This window comes from Tamandua tetradactyla, chromosome 13, assembly GCF_023851605.1.
Source record: "Tamandua tetradactyla isolate mTamTet1 chromosome 13, mTamTet1.pri, whole genome shotgun sequence".
In the NCBI taxonomy this organism is placed as follows: domain Eukaryota; kingdom Metazoa; phylum Chordata; class Mammalia; order Pilosa; family Myrmecophagidae; genus Tamandua; species Tamandua tetradactyla.
The window spans coordinates 59,425,232-59,452,054 of NC_135339.1; the positions used below are offsets into that span (position 1 = coordinate 59,425,232).

Below are 26,823 nucleotides of genomic sequence, written 5' to 3' on the forward strand. Positions count from 1 at the left end.
AAGTTAGTTGCCAATCCTTCATATTTTATAGGGATATTATTTACTTTAAATATTTGCTTACTTATATTTTGTTACTTTGGTGTCATTTTACTTTGTAACTCTCAGGTAAAACAAATTTGAAAGTGGCAATTTGCTAAAAGACTTAGGGTCTTTTGAAGATTTTCTTCTATTCACTGCCTTTCTTAATTTTCGTGTTTGTTGTGTAGAGGATAAGAGGGGCAAATTAAATATTGGAATTAGTTTTCAAAGATGGATTACTATTCTGTTCTGTTGTCTTTTTCCACTGTGGGAACTAGATCCCTTTCTTTGGAGTTGTACCAGTTTGAATTCCCACCAGCAGTGTATGAGAGTGCTTGTTTCTCCACAACCTCATTATCAGTGTGTGTTGTACTTTTTAATTTTTGCTAACCTTATAGGTATCTCAATATAGTTTGAATGTATATTTTTCTTACTAATGAGGTTGAACATCTTTTCCTATTTTAAGAATCATTTTTGTATCTCTTGTGTTTTCTTATATCATTTTCTATCATATTTTTTATTTTTTTCTTCATTTTTAATGTTTAACATCCTCCTCATGCTCTAGCTTCCTCTATTCATATAGGGAGTAGCAAAAATGCAGTGTTGGGTTTGATGAACTGATTCAGCAAAAAGTGATGATTGGTTAAATCCTCAGTAAAGTATAATAAAGCAGAATAAATAATGATATAAAAAATCTTGGAAATGAAAATAATTAGAAATGTAGTGATATAGAAATGTAATGAAACTGATTTTAATTTTTTATATTATCCTATGTTTATTTTATTTATTTTTTTCTTTTTTAGAGAGGTTGTGGTTTATAAAACAATAATGCATAAAATACAGGATTCACATACACCACCCCATCACCAACACCTTGGTTCGGTGGTGAACATTTGTTAAAATTGATCAGAGCACATTTATGCAATTGTACTATTAACTGAAGTCCATGGTTTAACTTAGGGTTCACTGTTTGTGAAGTTCAGTTCCATGGATTTAAAGAAAAGATTTTAATTCTGTTACCATATATTCAATCTAACATTTCCCACTCTGTAGTTTGTTTACATTAGGGTGTATTTTTTTCCCATAACACCTTACATTATTGCAGTACATTTGTTATAATTCATGAAAGAATATTTTTATGATTTTCCATTAAAATAGTCCACCATTTATAACAGGATTCACTGTGTTGTACAATCCTATGTTTTATCTTTTAATTTTTATTCTAGTAGCGTATATACAACCCAAATTTTCCCCTTTTAACCACATTCACATATGTAATTTGTGCTGTTAGTTGCATTTGCAATATTATGCTACCATCACCACCATCCATTTCCCAAACTTATAATCAAACCTACATAGAAATTTTGTACAAATTAAGCATTAATGTCCCATTCCCTACCCCCAGGTAACCTGTTTCCTAGATTTCAATTCACTGAGTTAGTTTATTCTAATTATTTCAAACAAATCATACAATATTTGTCCTTTTGTGTCTGGCTTATTTTACTCAGCATGATGTCTTCAAGGTTCATCCATGTTTTTACATGTATCAGAACTTCATTCTTTCTTACAGCTAAATAATATTCTGTTGTATTCATATTCCATATTTTATCCATTCATCAGTTATGGACACTTGTTCTTTTGCAACTATGAGTGATGCCTCTATGAACGTCAGTGTACAGATATCTGTTTGAGTCCCTGCTTTCAATTCTTTTGGGTATATATCTGGTAGTAGCATTGTTGGGTCATATGGTAGTTCTATACTTAGCTTTCTGAGGAACTGCCAAACTAACTTCCACAGCAGCTGCATCATTTTACATTGCGACTAGGAATGAAGTGTTCTTATGTCTCTCTATCCTCTCCAACAGTTGTACTTTTCTTATTTATTTATTTGTTTTTGGATGCATGGTCCAGGAATTGAACCTGGTTCTCCTGCATGGAAGGTGGGCATTCTAACCCCTGACCTACTGTGCACCCTGTTTTTTTTTAAATAGTAATCATTCTAATGGGTGTGAAATGGTATCTCATTGTGGTTTTGATTTGTTTTTCTGGGATAACTAGTGATGTTGAGTATCTTTTCATGTAGTCTCTAGCCATTTGTGTGTCCTTTTTGGAGAAGTGTTTATACAACTCTTTAGCTTATTTATTAATTGGGTTGTTTGTCTTTTTATTGTTGAGTTGTAGGATTTCTTTAAATATTCTGAATGTCAAACTCTTACCAGATATATGGTTTCCAAATATTTTTTTCCATTGAGTAGGTTTTTTTTTTTTTTACTTTTGTAATAAAGTCCTTTGTTAAAAAAAAATAAAGGTTTAAATTTTGATGCAGTCTCATTTATGTATTTTTTCTTTTCTTGCATGTGCTTTGGGTATAAAGTCTAAGAAACCATGGCCTTAATGCAGGTTGCCTCCCTAATTTTCTTCTTGGTGTTTTATAGTCCTGGTTCTTAAAGTATTTAGGTCTTTGACCCATTTTGAGTTAATTTTTGTATAGTGTGAGTAGGGTTCTTCATTCTTTTGCATGTGGATATCCAATTCTCTCAGAATCATTTGTTGAGAAGACTATTCTTTCCCAATTGACTTGACTTTGTAGCCTTGTCAAAAAAGCAATTGGCTGTGGATGTGAGGGCCTATTTCTGAACCCTCAGTTTGATTCCATTGGTCTATATATCTTTCCTTTTGACTACTGTAGGTTTGTAATAAACTTTAAAATTAGAAAATGTGAGCCCACCAACTTAATTCCTCTTTTTCAAGATGTTTTTGGTTATTTGGGGGCTCTTACCCTTTCAAATAAATTTAAAATTGGCTTTTCCATTTCTGAAAAATAGGCTCTTAGAATTTTGATTGGGATTGCATTGAATGTGTATCTCATTATGGGTAGAATTGACATGTTAATATTTAGTCTTCCATTCCATGAACATGGTATGTCCTTCCGTTTATTTAGATCTTGTTTGATTTCTTTTAGCAAAGTTTTATAGTTTTCCTAGCATAAGTCCTTTACATTCTTAGATTTCTTCCTAGATAATTTGATTTTTTTAGTTGCTATTATAAGTAGAATTTTTTTTCTTGATATTCACCTCAGCTTGCTCATTACTAGTATGTAGAAACAATACCAGTTTTTGCATGTTCATCTTGTACCCTGCCACTTTGCTGGATTTATTAGTTCTAGGAGCTTTTGTGGTAAATTTTTTGGGACTTTCTGTAGATAGAGTCATGTCACTTTCCAAAAAATAAAAAATGAACGCTTTACTTTTTCCTTTCCAGTTTGTATGACTTTTGTTTCTTTTTGTTGGTTAATTGCTTTGGCAAGAACTTTTAGTACATTGTTGGATAAAGTGGTAACAGTGGGCATCCTTGTCTTGCTCCTGGTCTCAGAGGGAAAGCTTTCAGGAGCAGCCCAAGGACCCAGAAAGAGGGCAAAGACCAGTTTCAAGATGTGCTGGGGGAGAGCATCAGGAAGGGTGCCATAAGTACCTCTCTGATGGCTCCCCAAAGTTGTGCTTTTCTGGCCTACCTCACAAATACAGCCCTTCAACCAATTGTCTCCCCCAGCCCTAAGGAAGTGCACTGTCTTTATGTCTCTACCATTGCCATATTCCTGCCCAGGGAGGGTTGAAACAGTGGCTGCTCATAGAGCGAGAACCCCAGTGATCTGAATTTGCAAATCAAAAGTCATGATCAGTGATCAGCCATGCCCACCCCTGCTCTTGGGGAAGAGGATTTTTATGTCCCTCTCTGTCATGAGTGATCTAGCCAGGGCTGGACCCCAGGGCAGCCTGCCATAAGAGTGAGGGATGGAAGCTGGTAACTGACATAGAGAGAGCAATTTATTATTCTTTACCTGTAATTTATAAGCCTCTTCTTCCTGTTCTTCCCTGAATACCGTACAGTGTTCTGGTCTCCACAGTTTCAAAATTGTTTTTCCAGACGGTTCCTGCCTGTTTAATAGTTGTTTTGATGGAAGAATTGAGTCCTGGAGCTCCCTACTTTGCTATCTTCCCATAGTCCTCTCTAGGTATTTAATTTTAATTAGACACAATTTTTTTAGTAGAAGACTTAGTGCGTTTGTATAACCTGCTGTTTTATGATAAGTTTTTCTTACTCACATCCCGTGATAATCTCTGCAGTGTAGTCTAGCTTCAGACAGTGACATGTGTTGTCATTGGCATCTAGTAAGCTCATGTGCAGGGTATAGACTTGAGTGGTAACCAGAAGGTTGGTCATGGCAACTGTCAGAAGATAATTGTACTCATATGCTCCTTGAAACACCTGGCAAAAACTGGATGGAAACGAAATGAAATTATATTGATGATTGTTAAAATTTTCTTTTAAATGGTTTTGCATAATTAGAGTGAAAAAATCTTGATGTTGAGAGCTGAGCTTATACAAGGTATTCTCATATAAAATCCAAAGATGAGGAGCACGAAAAACAGGAGAAAAGTGATTCTCCTTTGATACTTTTTTTTTTTTTTTTGGCATGGGCAGGTTCCAGGAATCAAACCCGATTCTCTAGCTTGGCAGGCAAGAATTCTTGCCACTGAGCCACTGTTACACCGCCCAAATTGATTTTTTTTTCCTGCGTGGTCAGGCTCTGGTAGTCAAACTCTGGTCTCCGGCATGGCAAGCGAGAATTCTGCCACTGAGCCACCATCGCGCCGCTCCTTTGATACATTTTTGAACGTCTCTTTGCCTTCTGTTAACATCAGAAAGTTGACTTCAGATATTCCTAGGTGGTGTGAGTCAAGACCTGGGGTTTCATTGTGTCTGATTCTGAAACTGCCCAGGTCTCAGAGCAAATCAAAGTGAGTTTAAATCTCGGTTATTTAAAATCTCCTTATATCTGTCTTATTAGAAGTACTTTTTTTTTTTTTAAGGAAGAAGCTAATTTGTAGCTGACTATAAAGAGTGACATTGTGTCTGGGAAAAGGCTCTACTTACACACTGCACTGTCCCACAAGAGTACTTTTTGAGTCCTCAGATGCAGTGCTGTCAATCTGTGGCAGCTTATGAATTGTTGGACAGCAGTTGGGGAAGATAGAAGAGTGGGGTGGTTGTGTTAAGCTGTAGAGGAGATGGGGAGGGGAAGAAATGAGAGAAGATACTCTTGCATTCTATGGGCATTTTGAATGGAAACTGTTCTAGTTTTCAGGCTCTGCTCATAATATGACTGTGAAACAGCCAGAGAGAGAGAGAGAGAGTATCCGTGTATGTGTTTTGGCAGTGTGGAAATAGTATATTTCACTTTTGAAGTTATTGTTTCAGTCTGTCTTCAAGACTGTGAAGTTCAGTAGCACAGTTTTGTACCGTTGTTGCAATGGCAGTAAGGCCAGTTACCATATTCAGATCCAAAGTAACTGGGCCTTTATCTTTTTAGCTCAGACAGATGTATAACTTTCATTCATTCATTTACAAATCACATGCATACATATATCGTACATATATGTGTGTGTGTATAAATATATGTGTGTAAGTTTATGTAGGTATGAGTACACACACACACACACTACAAACATACATATACACATACCATTAGCTGGGCACTGGTGTTGTTTGAGAGTCTGTCCCTCTGTTAATCCTGTTTCTGGTTTTAGATCATATATGTTACTGCTTGGACATTGACACCACTGGGTCATGTAAGCATAAAGAGGTATCAATTTTAAGATTGTTTGCTGTTTTATCTCCTTCACACTGATGATACATATTTAACAAGATGCCTAGGATATATGGTGTGGAGACCTAGTGATACTCCTTGAGAATTGTTTGTGGAGTTCTAAGCTGACTCCTCACTGCCTAGGGTGTCAGATGCCTAAACCTAGTGTTGAAGGCCCTTGAATACAGTCTTTCTGGCAGAATCTCCAGTACTTCCCTTCATTGAATCTTTGGTTGTAGCTAAACTAGTTTCTACAATGTCCCCAAAATACACTTTTTAAATTATTATCTGTTTACATTGTTCAGGCTATTCCCTCTGTTTGGAATACCTCCCCTCTGTTTTCTGAATACCAGTTTCTAAAGCCCTATTTCCAATTCCTCCTACTTTTGTATGTTTTCCTCAGTCATTCCAGGCCTGTAGTGATGATCTGTTGCCTCTGGGTTTCTATCATTTACTGCTTTTCTTTTTTCCTTTTTTTTTTTAATGTTTTTTATTGTGAAATAAACATACATGCAAATAAACCCCACAATTTTCAGAGTACATTTTAACAAGTAAATTACAGAACAGACATCAAAGTTTGGTGTGCGTTACCATTCTACGTTTTCAGGTTTTCCTTCTAGGTACTCGGAAACACTGGAAGCTAAAATAAATATCATTTTCATGATTCAACAATCATACTTGTTTGTTTCAGATCCTTCTCCTTTGATCCCATTCCCAATATATGAGGTTGTTTTAGTTAATGCTGGTGGGAATGCAATATACCAGAAGTGGGTTGGCTTTTTTTTCTTTAACTTTTTTTATTGTATATTATAACATATATACAAAGCAAATAAAGGAAAAAATAGCAGTAATTTTCAGAGCACTCTTTAACAAGTAGTTACAGGACAGATCCCAGAGCTTGTCATGAACTGCCGTACCATTATCTCAGATTTTTCCTTCTAGTTGCTCCAGAACATTGGAGGCTAGGAGGAATAAATATTATTTTATCATCACAATCGACTTTTTTCTTTCTTTTTTGTGAAAAATAACATATATGCAAAAAAAGGAATAAATGTCAAAGCACAGTGCAACAACTAGTTGAAGAACAGATTTCAGAGTTTTATATGGGTTATAATTCTACAATATTAGATTTTTACTCCTAGCTTTTCTAAGATACTGAAGACTAAAAGAAATATCAATATAATGATTCAGCAATCATACTCATTTGTAAACCTGAACTTTTCTTTATGACTCCACCATCATCTTCGATTTTTCTCCCACTCTTTAGGGGTATTTGGGCTATGCCCATTCTAACATGTTCATGTTGGAAAGGGCTGTCAGTAATATGAGGTAGGGAAATATATCTAGCTGATGTTTTGGAGAGGCTGGCCCCTCTAAGTTTCAGGACCTATCTTGTCCAGGGACTCATCTGGAGGCTGTAAATTTTCTGGAGAGTTACTCTAGTGCATGGAACCTCTGTAGAATCTTATGTATTGCCCTAGGTGTGTTCTTAGGATTGGCTGAAATGGTTTTGGTTAGGGTTTGGCAAGTTATGAGATGTAGCAATGTCTAAGTGAAGCTTGCATAAGAGTGACCTCCACAGTAACCTCTTGACTATTTGAACTCTCTCAGCCACTGATACCTTGTTTATTACACTTCTTTCCCCCATTTTGGTCAGGATGGCCTTGTTGATCTCACGGTGCCAGGGCCAGACTCATCCCTGGGACTCATCTCCCATGCTGCCAGAGAGACATTCACCCTTGGTTGTCATGCCCCACTAGGGGGGAGGGCAATGATTTCACTTGCAGAGTTGGGCTTAGAGAGAGTGAGGCCACATCTGAGCAACAAAAGAGGTCCTCCAGAACTAACTCTTAGGCATACCTATATAGGCTATGCTTCTCTGCTACATACATAAGCTTCCTAAGAGCAAGTCTCAAGATCAGGGGCTTGGCCTATTGATTTGGGTGTCCTAATGTTTGACACAGTATCAGGAGTTTTCCTGGTGGTAAAGTTTAATAATTCCATATTTTTTCTCTGAACTCTCAAGGGACTTTGCCAATACTTTTTGATTGTCTGCTTAATATATTCTAGGATGTATCCAGGCATTATTTAAGCAATACAGTATTAAAGGCCTTCATTCTTATTCTGGTCTCTGTTTCTATTGTTTAAATGAGCTATCCAGACAGGTTGAGCTAGATTATGTGCTAAAGAAAATTTAGATTCTGGACAAAATAAGCCTTTCTTCCTTTGGTCTCATGGTTTGGCTTTTATAAAGAGAATTTATTAAATTACAAGTTTACAGTTCTAAGGCCATAAAAATGTCCAAACTAAGGCATCCAGGGAAGATACCTTGACTCAAAAAAGGCTTTCTTTTATAGTCTGATGGGTCCAGAACACCTCTGTCAGCTGGGAAGGCATGTGGCTGGCATCTGCTGGTCCTTTGACTTTTGGTGTCAAACAGCTTCCCTGGGGGCATTTTCTTTATGGATCTCCACATGTCTCTGTCTGCTGACTCTGAGGCTTTTTACAAAATGGTTCCCTCTTAAAGGGCTCCAGTAAGTGATACACCTTGAATGGTTGGAGACACATCTCCAGGAAAACCATCTAATCAAAATGTCCTACCCAGCAGTATTGAATCAGGATTAAAGAACTTGGCTTTTCTGGGGTTGCACAACAGAGGTCTTTGGACTAGGCCTATTCTAACTTTTTGTGTGGAAATGGGGTATCAGCAATATAGAATGGGGGATGGAATCAGTTGATGTTCTTGGAGAGGCTGGCCCTTCTAGGTTTCAGGACTTATCTGGCATAGGAACTCTCTGGAGGTTTCAGGAAAGTAAATTTAGTACGTGAAACTTTTGTAAAGTCTTAATTAGAGGTCTGGGTGTTTGTTAGTGTCTATAGGAATGATATTTGTTGGGGTATGACAAGCTATAGCAATTAGCAATATCTGGCTGAAGCTTGCATAAGAGTAACCTCCAGAATAACCTCCCAGTTCTATTTGAAGTCTCTTAGCCACTGGTACCTTATTTTGTTACACTTCTTTTCCCTTTTTTAGTCTGGAAGGCATTGTTGGTGCCAGACCCAGGCTCAGTCCTGGGAGTCATGTTGTCCATTGTTAGGGAGACTTTCACCCCTGAATGCCATGTCTCATGTAGTGGAAGGGTAATTATTTTCCTTGCAGAGTTGGATTTAGAGGGAGAGAGGCCACACCTGAGCAACCAAAGAGGTTTCCTGGACGCAACTCTTAGGCATAATTACAGGTAGTCTTAGCTTCTCTGCTACAGAAATAAGTTTTGTAAGGGCAAACCTCAAGACCAAGGATGTGGCCTATTTTACTGGTACATTTTCTACTTTTCTTTTATTTGGCAGTTATATACTACCTTAAAACAGCAACTTTTTAATGTTTCCCTTAAATTTCTTACCTTCCCAATTAGGTAGAAACAGCTTAAGGCAGAGGCTACATGTGATTCAAATCATGTTGTTATTCATGGTTCTAGTATATAATCTCCTCTGCTCCTGACATAGATCTCAGTACAATATATGCATTCAAGTATTTGTTTGATGAAAAGATGTCATTATCTATTTTGTTAGCTTTTGCTAGGTTTTTCTAGCATTTTTTTTCTTTTTGGTATCATGAGAATGCAACTTATGTATCTGAGCTATGTTTGTTCCAATAAATGATTTCTCTTTGAAAGCATTTTGTAGCATTCTCTGCAGCTTACTGTTCCTTAGTGGAGCATTGCTCAGAAAATACTGTACTCCAAAGTAATTATTTGTTATTATTATTATTTTTTTGCATGGGCAGGCACCGGGAATCTAACCCAGGTCTCCAGCATGGCAGGCAAGAACTCTGCCTGCTGAGCCACTGTGGCCTGCCCTGTTTGTTATTCTTGAATTTCTACATAGAACACGTTCAACCTGTGCATAAAGAAGCTCTTATTTATTAATTTTCTCGTGTTTTCTTTGCCTGAATTGATGTGAAACTTGCATCTTTTGGTTTCTCAGTTTCTCACCAACCACATCTGGCCTTCACACTTGCCACAGGAGGGAGGAGAAAGATAAGAGTTGTAATTATTCTTTTAACATACATACTTCATTCCTTTTACACTTATTCTTTTTGTTTCAGTTGCTTTTGGTGTGTTTTTGTTTTTGTTTTTAACCTCTGCTGTTCTGTACCTCAATCACAATTTTTATGTGTTCTTTGTAGATAATAAGTCTATTGGCATCTCCTTTCAAAATTTACTCAGCTGTTTATTAATGTCAGTCTGTGAATTTGTAAAGAGGGCAAAAAGATCAAGTTTAATGTATGTCAGGTTTGGGGGACAGCCTCTATAGCCTGGTCCATATATGGTCCTTTATTGCCAACTATGGGATGTCTGTTGGATAGGCTCAGAAGAGAAACTAACTCTAGGAGAGACACAGACCAACCTCCACTGAGGTGTTGAGGGAAAGACATTGTAGTAGGGAGTTCTTTTCTTCTCTCCCTCCCTCCTGCCCACCAGGTATATTTGCAGAGTGGGAAGTAGACTTTTCTTTCTACCTATTTGTTGCATATTATATTGCTACTGTTCAGTTATATAAAGCTTTTTGAGGTGGTCAATAATAGGTGCTAACATTAAACTTGTAACAGTTAAGTTGGTGAGCTGTGGGGTTACCATGTCAGTGGAGTGTGAAAGAGGCTAAGTTGCAGACTGTTTCCCAGGCTATAAAGCATGAAATCAGTTGGTGCTGATGCATGGTGACTCTGGCCAGTGGAATGTAAAATAAGTTGGGGGGCATGAATTGTGCTATATTGTGAGAAAAACCCTTTGGTGCCTTTTTTTTTGCTTATATATTTTGGGAAAGCAAAATCCTACTGGAATAATGTATTCTATATCCTTCATTGTCTTGATCCTCACATATTTTTGAAGGGTTTCTTCCAGTTGTGCAAGCAATATTCTTTGTCCACCTGCATGCAGAGAGGCGAAAGCTATAAATGTCTTGGGTAGACACTAATATTAAAATACTGTAACTATTTTATTTAAGATTGCATCTGAAAATACTGTTACCGGTTGGTATTTGCTGTACAGGTTTCTTCTGTTTTTAGATTCAGATTTGAAAGTGTATTCTATATTCTGCTTTGAAGTGTCATCTAGTCTAAAAATTATTACTAATAATTCTTACTCATTTACCTGGTCGTTCGCATCTTCACACTTTCCTCTGGAGAAGGGGAACTATGTAGTAAAGGATAACATTTTTAGGTAGTTAATAGTTGGTAGAAAGAAGTGTAGTGATTATACTAATGGGGAGTAGAAGGGAGGGAGCTCCTCTCCTGACACCTGGTGAGGTTTTTCGCCATATGGCTTTGAGGGTGAGGCAAGGTGAATGAGGAAGTTTCAGAGACAATAGTGAATTATGATTGTCAGCACTTTTAAATCTGGAAGGTTATTGGAAATAGGCATGCCATGAAAATGTTAACTGTCTTTCATTTTGATCCTACTTGATTTTCTTATTTTACTGCAACAGTCTCTGAGCTCTTGTTGGTTGCTTTGCATTTACACAGATTCTAAGTAAATTGTGACTGTTTGTGAAATTAATATATTATTTGAGATAGATGATCCCACTGAATATGAGGAGTCTAGTGTAGAGTTTAAGTGTGGGAATTTTGAAATTGTAACCAACATTTAGAAGCTGTGTGATTTTGACTAACATAGCCTCAGATTTCTCACCTGTAAAATTGTTACAATAATAGCTATTTCAACATATTGCATTGAAAATCAAATAATATTATATCTATATAAAACACTTAGCATAGTCCCTTGTCATATATTAAACACTCATTAAATGGTAGCTCATTCTTTTTCTCTCTTTCTCTCCCTCCACTACTACTATTGGTATTACTCTACCACTACTTCACTTTTGCTTGTAGGATCTAAACTTAATGAAACAGAAAACATAATTAAATATGGCTTACAGCTACAGATTTTGAAAAATATGTCACTGTTCTCTTGGGTATGGTCTGTCTTAACCAAATAGAAAACGTTGTAAGAATTTTTTTTTTAATGCAAGGAAAGGATTTTTGTGTTGGTTTAAGATAGCCTTGCAAATGAATATACAGAATTGATTATCCTAAAAGGTATTTGGTTTATGCAAATAAAACAACCTTTCTATGAACTTACGGAGTATGAAGAAATAAAATAAGACTTCAAAGACTTGCCATTCTGTATTCTTTTTCTTTTTTCTTGAGCAAGTTACATGTCTCCATTTATTTAGGTCTTAGAGTATCTTTAATGCATTTTATAATTTTCTGATGTAGGCATTATATACCTTTTGTTAAGTTAATTTTAGGTACATTATATACATTTTTAAAATTGAGGTATTACCTATACCGTAACTGCACATATTAAAAGTGTACAATTTGGTAGGATTTGACAGCTATAGCTATCTCCTGGGCAACTACTGATCTGTTTTCTGGATTAGCTCACATTTTCTAGAATTTTAATATAAATAGACCCACACAGTATGTACTCCTTTTTGTCTTCTTCCACTCAGCATAATTATTTTGAGATTCACCCAGGATGTATGAATGGTATTCTAGTGGTAAACCAGGTTGTTTATCCATGGTCGTCTGGGCTGTTTTGCTTTTTGGGGTATTACAAAGAAAGCAGTTATGAGTCTTTGTATGCACTTGGCTTTCATTTCTTTTGGGTCAATACCTAGAACTGGAATGGCCGGGCCACATGGTGGATGGATGTTTAACTTTCAAAGATGCTGCCAAAGTTCTCCAAGTGGTGGCCCATTTTTCCATTCCCACCACAGTGTGTGAGTGTTCCAGTTTCTCCATGTTAGTGCCAATGCTTGTTATTGTCTCTTAATTTTAGCCATTCCAGTAAATGTGTAGTGTATCTCATTGTGGTTTTAATGTACATTTCCCATGTGGCTATTGATATTGAGCATTTTTTTCATGGACCTGTTTTCCATCTGTATATCTTCTTTGTTGATGTGAAATAATTTGTGCATTTTCAAAATATTTTTAAATTATATGTTATATACTCACATATTATCTAATTATCCAAACTGTACAATCAGTGATTCACAATACATTCATATAACTGTGCATTTATCATCACAGTCGACTTTTTTTTCTTTTTTGTGAAAAGTAACATACAAAAAGAAATAAATTTCAAAGCACATTGCAACAATTAGTTGTACTACAGAGTTCAGAGTTTAGTATGGGTTACATACTAATTGATGAATAGAGAAGCTGGTCCCTCTGCATTTCAGGACTTATCTGGTCCAGGGACCCATCTGAAGGTTGTAGGTTTCATTTTATTAAATATAAATAAGTTATTGGAGAAACTACTGCAAATGAATCATGTACAGAGTATATAAGTTCAAAGTATAGGGGGAAAACTGCTGTTGCATGCTATGGACTATGTTTAACAGGAAAACATCAACAGCATCACAGCAACACCAGGGGTAAATAATGGGGGGAAGGGAAACAGTTAAGGGGAGATTTGGATTTTCTGTTTGGTGAAGGTGTGTTTATTGATTATCTTTCTCTTGGTAACAATGAAATTATCTAAAATTAAGAGTGTTGATGGACTGTTGATTTTGGACATTACACATGATGCCTAATGAATCGAGGTAGCTGAAGGATGCACTGACTGAAAAGTAGATGGATGCATGATATTGTATACCTATGATCAAATATTGTGCTAATACAAAAAGGAACAAAGTTGTGAAGCATGCTGCAACATTGTGAATGAACCTGTGAGACATTTGGTTAAGTTAAATAAGCCAGAAACAAAAGAGCAAATGTTATATAGTCTCATTTAGAAAACACTTATAAGAAAACATGGGCCTAGATTATAAGCTCTTATAGCAGTCACATTTAGTCTGGAGCGGTAAATGTTATTTCTGGAGTTTGAGAGGCTGTTTTATATATGTATAACCTGGTATTTAGAGTTAGGAACGAAGTCAGTCAGGTTGGAATTAAGATAATACAGGACACAGGGGTAAGGAAGACATTGTCTGAATTTTAGAACCTTATCTACTCCTTGAGACCAAAGGCAGAAAGGTTTATTTTGCATTATTCTTTATTATACACGTAACACAAGCTATTTTTCTCAAGTAAGTGCCTTTTTTTTTTTTTAATTCCTAGGAGAACTGCTTTTCCTGGTGCTAATAATAATCACAGTAGAGTGCAGTAGAATTCTTGTCCAGTGTATGAGGCACATTTTTGTGGGAATGGTGTAGAAAAGAATCATCCTGATCATTTTCACTAATGGATATGAGCATTAGTATGGATAATATGTTTGGTTTTGATGTGCATTGTATGATTATTTTTGTAGCACAGTTAACTTCCTGATTAAACTTTGCTCAGCTATGATATCCTGAGCATTTACTGGGTGGAAAACTGGGTAGGGCAGTGTTAATATCAGTCAGGGTTCTCCAGAGAAACAGAACTGACAGGATTTATTATTTTTTACATATGTATATATATATTTTTATATTAATAGATTTATTATAGGAATTGGCTCACATGCCTATGGGGGCAAGCAAATCCGAATGCCAGAGAGCTGCCATAATCTTGAAACTGCAGTAAAGATGGGTGTGAAGTCCAGCAACTCTGAACTCGGAAGGGTAGTTTGCAAGCTCGAGGCTCTGATAAAGATAAAACTGAGTTCTCTAGGGAAAGTTGACTGGCTGGCTGAAGTAGAGGCAAAAATTCTTCCTCTGATTTCTGAAGTCCTCAGTTTTGCTTTTATGACCTCCAACTGATTGGATGAGGATACTACTCACTTTGCTGAGGACAGTCTCCTTTGTTGACTATAAATGCAGCCAACTATTATAGATAGAAATCTAGCTACTTAATATTCTTACATTAACAGCCAACCCAGTGCTTGATTGACCAAACAAATTGAGCCTGTAACCTAGATGCTGACACATGAAATTGACCATCACATATGATGGTAATAAAACAAAACTGTTAGTTTAGTTGAAAGGAGACCCTAGGTTCTGGTTTCAGTTCTCATTCAAATAGCTTTAAGTCTTTCTTTAATCCATTTCCTCGTATTTAAGATGAGGGAGCTAGGCAATATGATTTGTAATGTTTTTTTTCAGTTTATGGTTCTAAGATCTGTTTGGAAGCAGGCTGGAAATCAGAAAATGGAGCAGTGACATATTTTGGCCACCAGAGGGTGAAGTCCAGACAGTAAGCTTGTGTTCTGTATTTGACCAGAATGTGGCATCCTTGTAAATGAAGAGAACAGATTGTTCCTCTATCCATTTGGTTTAAGTTGTAGAGTCTCTTGCTTTTCTGGTTCTACTTGGATTAAATACTTTTTCAGCATTTTTCGTATAAACCTTCTGGATAGAACTGGGGCAAACACATAAGGAAGGGTGAATTGAAGAGTAGAAGTATCTAGTTGTTAGACTTTCATCTAGTTTTGTTCTCTAAGGTAATGACTCTCAGAGCATTTATGGAAAACTTTGATAGGAAGCTCAATAGCTTGGATGGCCAAATTTAATTAATTCTGCCTCTCCTCTTCCCTAAAACACTCAGACCCACCACAAGTGGCACTCAACTTTTATTACCCCTGTTCCCTCTGAAATTCCAAGGATCAAAAGGAAATGTCTGTAAAATACAGTGGAACAGCACAATACTTATAATTGAAGCCTCGGTTCCAGTCTTGCTTTACCATTTAATATCTAGATAATGATGGGCAGTATAATCTCTGATACTCAGTTTCTCTATCTGAAAAATTAGGGTGTTGAATTCTGACCTATAAATCCCTTTCATTAATTCTAAGCTTCTGTAAAAATTCTTTAATGTTTATGTGAAAGGCATTGCTTGTCTTAATAATACTTCTAATAAAGTATTTAAAAATTTGCATATGTTTTACTTTTTGCTAGAAACAAAGCTATAAATTTAAAGCATAAAATACTATTTCCTAACAAGAGGCTAACTTGGAAACTCCCAGTTCTCAGAGTTTGAGTGTTACTTCTTTATTTTATTTATTTTTTTGAGTGTCACTTCTAAAAGTATATTTCTCTCAGCTGAGCTTCTTAACTAGCATAAGCAGTAGAGGTGGTATTCTGATTTATGCTTTATTATCCCCTGTAAGTCATAGATTTTGGGATTATAATGCTGCATTGGGTCCAAAATTCATGTCAGCCTGGAACTTCAGAATGTGACCTTATTTGGAGATAGGGTTAGTTCAGGTCCATTGAATCTGTCACTCATCATTCTCCTTAAAGTAAACTGCCATAATAGCAAGAAGGACTATAGTTGCCACTGCACTGAAACATTTTTCTAGCCCTCACAAAAACAAATTCTCTGTGAGCATAGGGTTGGAGGGGCCAGGATTAGGAGCCAGGGCAAGCTGATTTGGGGTATAGTTGATAGTGAAGCCTTCAGAGGACATGTCATTTGGGGTTAAGTTAGCTTATATGTATATAAAACTCAAGTTAGCATGTGAGTTTTGGGAATCCATAGCACAAATTTGGAGTCACAGTTCATTTCTTCCAGCCACACCAATGGGAATAACTTCGATACAGAGTTCAGTATACAAGTCTAGGTTGGTGTCTGAGAACTCAGGATAACATGGAAGGAACAAAGGCATGGAGTCTAAACAGACTTAGGAGATAAGTGTCTAGAAAGTGACAGAACAAATGGACACAGAAGTGTGCTTGTGAAAACAGGCAGGGATTATTCAAGATTTGATAAGTACACAAAAGAATAGAGGCCATCCAGGCAGCCCATAGAGAAAAAGCGTTTCAGGATTGTGTACAAAAGACAGAATTTTAATCTGTCTGGTTTTAATCACCATCCTTGACGTTGGTAACAAGTTCTACTGGATGTATCCAAGGATCCACACATGTTTGAGACAAGCGATTATATCATTGTCAAATTTAGGCAGTTTGTATGGTTGTAATAGCTTCATACTCCATTGGATACACATTCACAGATCTGCTTACTACTACAGAATCATTTCACTAAACTGACTAGTAAAATATTTGGCAGGCTAGCTAGACTTTTAAGCACTGCTAGGAATGGAGCCTAGCTATTCCCTTTGGACTTTGCACTGTTGGAATTCATTAGGTTAGCAGCTAGAAAGAATGAAATTATAGCATTTTTGGCCTAGTTCTTGACAGCAAAGCAGAGGTGTTAGGATTTCTGTTCTAGAGGTTTACACTGCAAGTAACTTAACCTGATTGTGTGTCTTAATATTACTGGACTTCTGACCGCTGAAATATGACTTGGATCGATGGTGGTTTAGAGAAAATAGAAAGAGGGCTATCCGTCATTCAGAGGCTCCATAGAAGCTGGCCGATAATGCTGCTTTCACCATGCAGCCATCTGTCCATCCATCCATCAGTAGGATGAAATGAAATTTAGCGGAACAGGTAGCCATAACTATGAGACACTTTCTAACCAACAGTTGCAGCCCTGGCCTGAATCTGACCACAAAGCACAGCACTGGGGTTTAGCGGGATGTAGCAGCAGGTGTAGTCTCCTTCCCGTTACTGCCAGCCTATTTAATATGAGGCAGTAGGACAGTCTTACTTCCCATACAAAATTTGACTAAGCTTGGGGTGACAAGTAAATAGTAATTCTCTTTCAGGTCCAGACTGGTGTGCAAGTTGTACAGATCCTTTTGATGGAAATTTTTCTGTCTGATATAGGAAAGAAATGGAGAAAGAGCTGATTTCACTTTGTTGGAATTTTAGCACACAGTTTAGCTTTTAACCATATCTTATATTCACAGAATGCTTTGCAAATATTGATGAGCCAAGAAGACAACCTTTTCTTCAATGGAAAACACTGTAGGTATTTATGCTGGCATCTCCTAATGTATCATGGTAATGAAGGATTAGGTTAAATTAAGTTTAAAGATAATTGAATTTTGTTTTATACAAATTCTCCTCTTAAATCACTTTTTTTTTTTAAACCAAGGCTGCTATGGTAATTTGAAGTTGTATGCACTCCAGAAAAGGTCATGTTCTTTTAATTTATTCTTGTGGGTGGGACCATTTTAATAGGTTATTTCATTTGAGATGTGACCCACCTCACTCAAGGGTCTTAAACCTCTTATTGGAGTCCTTTGTAAGAGGATAAAGCACATAGAGATGAAATTATGAGAAGCTCACAGAAAAAGTCCCAGAGAAGCTGACAGGAAGCCACTGAAACCAGAAGCAGAAAGTAATGAAACCCAAGAGAGAAGGATCTGTGGACATCTCCATGTGCCTTGCTATCTGACAGAGGAGCCCAGACTCACTGGTAGCTGGTCTTCAGAGAAAGTATCATCCTTTTGATTCCTTGATTTGGACATTTTCACTGCCTAAGAACTGTAAGTTTGTAAGTTAATAAATTCCCATGGTAAAAGCCAACATTTCTGGTGTATTGCATTTCTTCAGCTTTAGCAAACCAAAACAGCTGTTAAGTTGCAAAACTGAATTTTCCTTCTCTTATTTCTCTCTATATTTGTGGTACTAATATGAAAGGAAAGAAAATGTGAACAGGAAAATGGGGAAAAGATTAAAAGCAGGAAGCTGGATGATCATTAAAATGGATAATCAGTCTCTGAGTAATTGAATGTTAGCTGTATCTTCTTGGTTGCTCTGCTTTTCCAGTGCACTGAACCTTCTGAGAGCCTTTAGGCTATTATAGTTCTTTGTGGTCCTGTTCCTGTCCTGGTACCTTCCCTATCCATAGCCAGCTTCCTTGACTGTTCTCTTACTAGTAGTCACTTCAGACCTCAGCCTCCTGCTCTTTGTTCTGAAGCCTTGCTTTTCATTTCAGATTGAGGGAGGGGTTAAGGGAATCTAATGTACCGGAGATGCCTCGGAAATGAGAGCCTTGGATGAATTCCTGGGCCTATTGATCCACAGGCAGTTTATGCGTCCTGACATTCATAATCTCAGTAGGCTGCTGATGTTCCTGATTAATGGGCCCAGGGGTTGTCCATCCGTCACTTCACATTAATTACTGAAGAGGTGTTTTTCCAGTGATTTACCTGACAGCAGGCTGTGATAAATACCCCTAAGCAGAGTGGGCAGTGATTAATCACAGGGCCACACCCCCCACCCCCACTCTATCTTCCCCCTAACCACAGGCCAGCATTGAGACCTGACCAAAGAGTGCCCCCTCCCCATAAGCTATCTATCTCCATAATTACTTGTGGGTGCATATTTATCAGGGCATTGGACCTGGCAGATAGTATTCTAGAATTTGTGCCAAAGATGATGAAAAATAAATCTTCCCGATAGGAAGAGTAACTATCGTGTTTTTACATGGGACAGAGAAGTGTATAATCAGCTGCCTTTGTGTTGCTTTTAAGAAATCTGATAGGAATATTTCCTGCCTACCACACATGTGATAGTTGCTTTGTGAGCTTTAAAAAGAGAAGAAAGCATAATTTGTATCTTAGTGATATTTGTAGTCTATGGGGAACATATGAACAACTGTAAGAATTTAGCATTTCAAGGAACTAATATAATCTTGGAAGGATTAGGATAGAACTCTAGGGTTCAATTTCTTACTTTGTGGCCTTAAAAAATGGATTTGAAATATTTAAATATTTGAGTTATTTTCCATGTGCCAGGCACTGTGTTCAACTCTGGAGATGTGAGGTGAGTGTGATTCAGCTACACATCTCAGAAACAGTCTAGAGTCCCTTGCCTCGGTTTCTCAAACTATAGAATAAGTTTTGCTGGAAAGTTGTTGATGCAGTATTTTATAATCTCCACATCATTTTCTCTGAATATTTATTGAGTACCTGTTATGTTCCTGGGGAAACAAGTAGATTGTAAGAGACAGTACCTGTCCTTAAGAAACTTATTTACAGAATATGAGATAACATTCATAAATGAAATATTTATATAAGAACATATGGACAAATGGATAGCGTGATAATGAATATACACGATTTCCAGAAAGTGTGAATACAGTATGTCTTTGAATAGTTATTGGGAAAAACCTGGTTTTGTGATAAGTTTTTTTGAATGAACAGTAATTAGGGTGGTTTAAACCAAGATAATGCAAGGAAGGAGGGCATTTCAGAAGTTGAAATGAACAGACTGTGAGGTTATCCTGCCCAAATTGTAGATTTTGTGTCTGACACTGGTAGAAATGTGATTGAAGTAGTAGAATGATACCAGATTGTGGAAAACCCTGAATGCCAGATTAGCTTAGTTTATATTTTATAGGTTCTGGTGAGTCATTAAAGTTTCTGAGCAAGAGATTATTTACAAAAAGTGTTTTGAAAAAAAATTATTATACACTGACATACCTAAGTATCATTCGGAATAGCGAGAGTACCTTAGAATATTCTCAGTGCCCTTTATTCTAAAGTTATTCAGACTAAAACTATCTGTTAAAAATATAGTTGTATCTATCTCTCTGGTACAAGTTAAAGAATTGTTTGGTTATATAGAGAGTAGATAACAGAATTAAAGAAGACTCAGTTTTATAATCTTTGTTCACACAAAGTTCAGTAAGTCAGTGGAAGTTTTAAGTAATAGCTGCAGAATTAGGAAAGACTGTGGCCTCAAGTTTTAAGAAATTGATTCTCAGTCTTATCAGTGTAACTTCATTAAACCTGTACTTATTACATACTAGTTTCTAGATAGATATATTTTAAAGCCAAGAATCAGAAATTAAAGGGTCAATGCCATCAGCCATGTTTTTGTTGGAATTTCTAGGGGATGTGATTTTTATTTTTAAAAATTAAGATGTAATTTACATTTAATAAGATTTACTTTTTCTAGAGTATGTTGTGTGAATTTCAGCAAAAACAAAATGCAGTTGCTACTGCAATTAATACAGAATAGTTCCATCAATTCCCCAGATTTCCCTGTATCCTTTTGTCCTCAACCCTTTACCCAAACTCCAGTTTCTAGCAACAACTGATATGTTTTTTTGTCCTTCAAGCTGTTCTAAAATGTCATATACATGGACTCAAAGTGTAGAGCTTTTTGTGTTCTTAAATTCATATTTCCTAATGATAAATCATGCTGTGGATCTTTTTGTGTGATTATTTGCCTTCTGTGATAGATTGAATCATGTATCCTAACAGAAGACATGTTCTTAATCTTTATCTGTATTGCTGTGGGTGTGAACCCATTTGGAGATGTTATTATTAGTTAAGGTTTGGCCAGATTGAATCGTTGGGTTTCAGTCTGCGTTATTGGAGACCTTAATAAAGAGTGGAAATGCAGATGCGATCAGTCAGTATAAACCAGAAACAGAAAGAAGCCAGAAATGAGTGGAAACTGGAAGAGCAGAAGTCGATTGCTAAGAGACAAGAGGCAGATACAAGACAAGGAACCTCAAGGATTGTGGCAAGTCAGCACCCGTATGCTGGAGAGAAAGCATGTCTTTGCTGATGCCTTGATTTTGGATTCCTAGCCTCTGAAACCATGATACGATAAACTTCTGTTGTTAAGTCAACTGGTGTATGGTATTTGTCGTAGCACTTCTGGCAAGCTTAGACACTACTTTTGTATCTTCTTTGATGAAGTATTCATATCTTTTGCTGATTTCTTAATTGGATTATTTGTTTTCATATGTTGAGTTTTGAGTGTTAAATATATTATATAACTGGATAAAAGATCTTTTTTCACATACATTTGCAAGTGTTTTATCCCAGTCTGTAGCTTGTCTTTTCATTCTCTTACCATTGTTTTATGAAGAGCAGAAGTTCTTAATTTTGATGAATTCCAGTGTATTAATTTTTAAATTTTGTTTTATTGGTCATGTTTTTGGCATTGTCCTTAAAAATCTTTGCCTAACCCAAGGTCACAAAGATTGTTTCCTGTATTTTCTTCTAGAAGTGTTAACAGTTTTAAGTTTTACATTTAGGTCTGTGATCCATTTTGGGTTGGTTTTCACATATAGTATGAGATAAGGATAGAAGTTCTGTTTTGTTGTTATTACATATGACTTTCCATTTTTTTCCAGTACTATTTACTGAAAGACTATCCCGTCTTCATTGAATTTCCTTTATACTTTTTGAAAATCAATTGACCATATATGTGTGGGTCTGTTTCTGAACTCTGTATTCTCTCCCATCGATCTGTAAGTCTACCCTCTTTCCAATACACAATGGTCTGATTACTGCTGCTTTATAGTAAGTTTGAGATCAGGTCATGAGTGTTCTCTACCGTGTTCTTTTCTCTTTTTTCCAAAATTGTTTTGGCTGTTCTACTTCCTCTGTCTCTCCATATCAACTTAGAATCAGCATGTCAGTTTCCTCAGAAAATCTTGCTAGGAATTTGATTGAAATGTAAAGATAAAGATCACATTCTGGGCAATTGGCATCTGAATAATATTATATTTTCCAATTTATGAACATGGTGTATCTCTCCATTTATTTAAGCCATCTTTGATTTCTCTTAACAGTATTTGTTTTAGTTTTCAGGATATGGATTCTGCACATATTTTGTTAGCTTTATGCTTGAGCATTTCATTTTCTGAGTGCTATAGTAAATTATACTTTTAAAATTTCAAGAACTGTTTATATACTGTGACCTTGATAAACTCACCTATTAGTTCTAGTAGTTTTGTTGTATAAATATACAGTGGGATTTTCTATGTAGTCGATCATGTTATCTGTAAATAAAGGCAGCCTTACTACTTCCTTTCCAATTTGAATGTGTTTTGCATTTTTTTCTTGCCTTATTACAGTGCCTCCAGTGCAACATTGAATAGAAGTGTTGAGAGTGGTAATTTTGCCTTATAATCTTAGAGGAAGGCATTTGGTTTTTCAACAAGTATGATGAAAGCTGTAAGTTTTTGTTTTGGTTTGATTTTTGTAGATAAACTTTGTCAGGGTGAAGAAGTTCTCTTCTATTCCTAGTTTGCTGAGAGTTTTTATTATAAGTGGATGTTGAATTTTGTCAAATACTTTTTGTGCATCTGTGGATGATTGTATGTTTTATCTTCCTTAGCCTTTTGTTGTAGTGAATTACATTTGTTTGTCTGAAGCAGTTTTTTTCTCCTTCATTTTTTTAAATACAGTTTTTTTGAACTATATTCACACATTGTACAAACCACCCAAAGTATACAATCACGAGCACACAGTATCATCACATTTTGTTCATACAACCCCATGATCAATTTTAGAACATTTTCATTACTTCAGAAAAGAAATAAAAATTAAGAAGAGGGTGCATGGGTGGTTCAGTGGTAGAATGCTCGCTGGCCATGTGGAAGACCCGGGTTCAATTCTCAGCCTATACGTCTAAAAAACAAAAAAGAAAACCTAAATTCTCCCATACCTGTTATGCCCCCCTATTATTGATCCATAGTGTTGATGTAGTACATTTGTTACTGTTGATGAAAGAGTATTAAGCTATTATAAACTATAGTCCATAGTTTACAGTATGTGCATTTCCCCCATATACTCCTTATAATAGCATCATACATATGTTCTAGTTCCTGAAAGAACTTTGTAATATTTGTATAGTTAATCACAGACATTGTCCATCACAAGGTTCACTTTGATATAGATTCCCATGTTTTAACCCCCAGCTTTCCTTCTGGTGTCATACATGACTCAAATTTCCCTTTTCTACCACATTCACACACCATTCAGTACTTCATTCTTTTTCAAGATGTCTTTAACTATTTGAGGTCTCTTACTCCCTTCTAAATAAAATTGATAATTAGCTTTTCCATTTCTGCGAAGTAGTCTGTTGGAATTTTGATTGGTATTGCATTGAATTTGCAGATCAATTCAGGTAGAATTGACATCTTAATGACATTTAGCCTTCTAATCCATGAACTCGGAATGTCTTTCCTTTTATTCAGGTCTTCTTTGATTTCTTTTAGCACTCTTTTGTAGTTTTCTGTGTTCAAGTCCTTTACATCCTAAGTTTATTCCTAGATATTTGATTCTTTTAGTTGTTATTGTAAATGGAATTTTTTTCTTGATTACCTCCTTGGATAATTCATTACTAGTGTATAGAGACACCATTGATTTTTGTGTGTTGATCTTGTTTCCTATCACTTTGGTGAACTCATTTATTAGCCCAAGTAGCTTTGTTGTCGTTTTTTTTTTTTTTTTTTTAGGATTTTCTAAATGTACAATCATACCATCTGCAAATAGTGACAGTTTTACTTCTTCCTTCCCAATTTAAATGCCTTTTATTTCTTTTTCTTGCCTGATTGCTCAAGCTAGAACTTCTAGCACAATATTGAATAGCAGTAGTGACAGTGGGCATCCTCATCACTGAGTATGATGTTAACTGTGGGTTTTTCATATATGCCCTTTATGATGTTGAGGAAATTGCCTTTGAAGATTTTTTGTCATAAATGGATGCTGAGTTCTGTTAAATGTTTTTTCTGCATCAGTTGAGGTGAACATGTGATTTTTCCCTTTTGATTTGTTAAAGTGGTGTATTAATTAATTTTGTTGTGTTTCATACCTGGTATAAAACCTACTTGGTCATGGCATATAATTACTTTAATATGCTGTTGAATTCAATTTGCAAGTATTTTGTTGATAATTTTTGCATTTATATTCATTGGAAAGATTGGTCTGAGATGTGCATGCAGGTGGGGTTTGGGAGCAGCCACTGCCCACCCTCTTCTGCTGGGGTGTGGGAATGGAGACATCTGCTCCACATGCCAGAAGCAACGGCGGTGACTACAGCGCGCCTTGTCACAGGCCTCTGCACTGAGCCTGTGAGGAGGGGTCCCTGCGAAACAAGCTTGCCAAAATGGCCGCCTCAAGTCAAGGAAACTTTGAGGGAAACTTTGAATCACTGGTCCTTACAGAATTAGGTGTAAAGCAGCCGTGGTGGCACAAGCTATTTGGACAGACATCAGGGCTCTCTGACGAAAAGTATAGTGTGGCAACCCAGCTCTTAATTGGAGGTATTACTGAATGGTGCACAGGTTTCATATTCCAGAAGGTTGAAAAGTTGGCTACAAGAGCTGTGGGAGGTGGATTTTTTCTTTCGACTTGCAGAGTTGACTGGCAGCAAGCAGAGAAGGCTATAAACCAAGAAGCAACTGAAAATCTGTAAGAGCAACCAAATACCTACTGAAGTCAAAAGGAAAGCTAAAGAAGTAGTATCACTTGTGAAGAAGAATGTTCTTGTGGCGGGGGAAGTCAAAAGGAAAGCTGAAGAAGTAGTATCACTTGTGAAGAAAAATGTTGTCGTGACGGGTGATTTTTTGGAGGCTTTCTGCAATGGCTTGCTATCCTAAGGAGGACCGCTTCATTTGCTTTGTTCCTTTTGTTTGTTTGTTTTTCTTCCATCATTCATCAGAAAGTGTCAGTTGTTTTTCTAGCTGGCAGCCTCTATACTCCATCATAGGATATTGAGTCTCTTCCTTCTCCTCTTCCTCCTCCTCTTCTTCCTCTTCTTCCCTCATGCCTTCCTCTCTGCAGTGGCAGATCTGAATGGTCTTCTGTATGCATTTTTCAGTACAACTTAACTATTACAGCCCTCGCTTGAGCTTGACGGTGATGGAAGAGGCAATAGACATTATTGTACACCACTTACTTGGCTAATTTGTAGGTCAGCAAGAATGTTTCTTTCTTCCCTATATAACATACCAGAGCACATCACAAGATGGCTCACCATGGAAGATGAATAGATCCTCAGAGATTGTTCCAAACTGTTGATTTGGAAAAAGAAATAACAAGCATATAAATACCTTGTTGTTATGGGTTTCATGGAAAGAAACAATTTATTTACTTTTAAGCATGAAATATTTTGGTATATCTATGTCTACTTTCTTCTTTGCTGGTTGGTTTAGACTACAGGAAGAGAACTGTTCACACCTGCTATTATCCTAACAAAAATCACAGCATGAGCACTATAATGGAAAAATTTGAAAATGGAATGAACCTGTGCTGAGGTGTGTGCTCTGCTGAAGGTGTTGTATTTGGCGGGAAGGTCTTTAGGACGCCAGCCAATAGATGTACATTGTGGAATGGACAGACATAGGGAATCATTTAGGGTTATGAAGGTGCTGTCTACAGGATGTTTTCCACCACACAGGATAATGAACTTCATGGCTATTTCAGAGGTGATATTATCAGTGGTAAAACAAGTGACTTCACATAGGGATGGTGTGCCTGTTTAATCTCTTGTGGACCCCAGAAGAACCATGTCCTTTAATCTTCATTCATGAATTGCTGGGTGGGAGCTTTTTTATTGTTCCAGTGAAGATGTGTCTCCACCCACTCAAGGTGTGGTTGTTTACTGAAGCCCTTTAAGAGGGAACCATTTTGGATAAAGCTACAGAGCCCACATAACCAGAGACCTTTGGAGATGAAGAGAAATATGCCTTCAGGAGAGCTTCATAAAACAAGAAGCCTGGAGAGAAAGCTGGCAGACGTCGCCATGTTCACCATGTGCCTTTCCCGTTGAGAAAGAAGCCCTGAACTTCATCGGCCTTTCTTAGGTGAAAATAACCTCTTGTTGGTGCCTTAATTTGGACATTTTTACAGACCTGCTTTAGTTGGGACATTTCCATGGCCTTAGAACTGTGAACTTGCAACTTAATAAATTCTCTTTTTAAAAGCCGTTCCATTTACGGTAGATTGTGTTCCAGCAGCTTTAACAAACCAAAACAGTAGTGTCCCTTTTTTTTTTTTTTTTTTCCATTTTTGAAGAGTTTGAGCAGGAACAGTGTTCGTTCTTTTTGGAATCTTTAGTAAAATTGCCCTGTGAAGTCATCTGACCCTGGGCTTTTCTTTGTAGGAAGATTTTTGATGGCTGATTGAATCTCTTTACTTGTGATTGGTTTTTTGAGGTCTTCTATTCCTTCTGGAGTCACTGTAGGATGTTCATGTGTTTCTAGGAAATTGTCCATTTCCTCTGTGTTGTTTAGTTTGTTGGAATATAGTTGTTAATAATATCTTTTTAGGATTTTTTTTTTATTTCTTTGAGATCCATAGTAATGATCCCCCTCTTGTTTCTGATTTTGTTCATTTGCATCTTCTCTCTTTTTGACTTTGTCAGTCTAGCTTAGGGTTTTCAATCTTGTTGATCTTTTCAAAAACCAACTTTTGGTTTTATTGATTCTATTTTTTTGTTCTTGTTGTTCTCCATTTTATTTATTTCGGTTTTTATGTTTGTTATTACTTTTCTTCTACTTGCTTTAGGGTTGGTTTGCTGTTCTTTCTGTGATTTCTTCAGTTGTTCAATTAGGTCTCTGGTTTTAGCTCTTTTTA

At 36.6% G+C, this 26,823-nt stretch overlaps 1 protein-coding gene and 1 pseudogene across 3 annotated transcripts in view; both read left to right on the forward strand.

Annotated features, from left to right (window-relative positions):
* R3HCC1L (R3H domain and coiled-coil containing 1 like) overlaps positions 1-26,823 on the forward strand; it is a 300,427-nt gene that overhangs the window by 16,867 nt on the left and 256,737 nt on the right. The gene's annotated exons all lie outside the window — the stretch shown is intronic.
* On the forward strand, positions 5-26,484 carry LOC143654116 (FUN14 domain-containing protein 2 pseudogene; annotated as a pseudogene).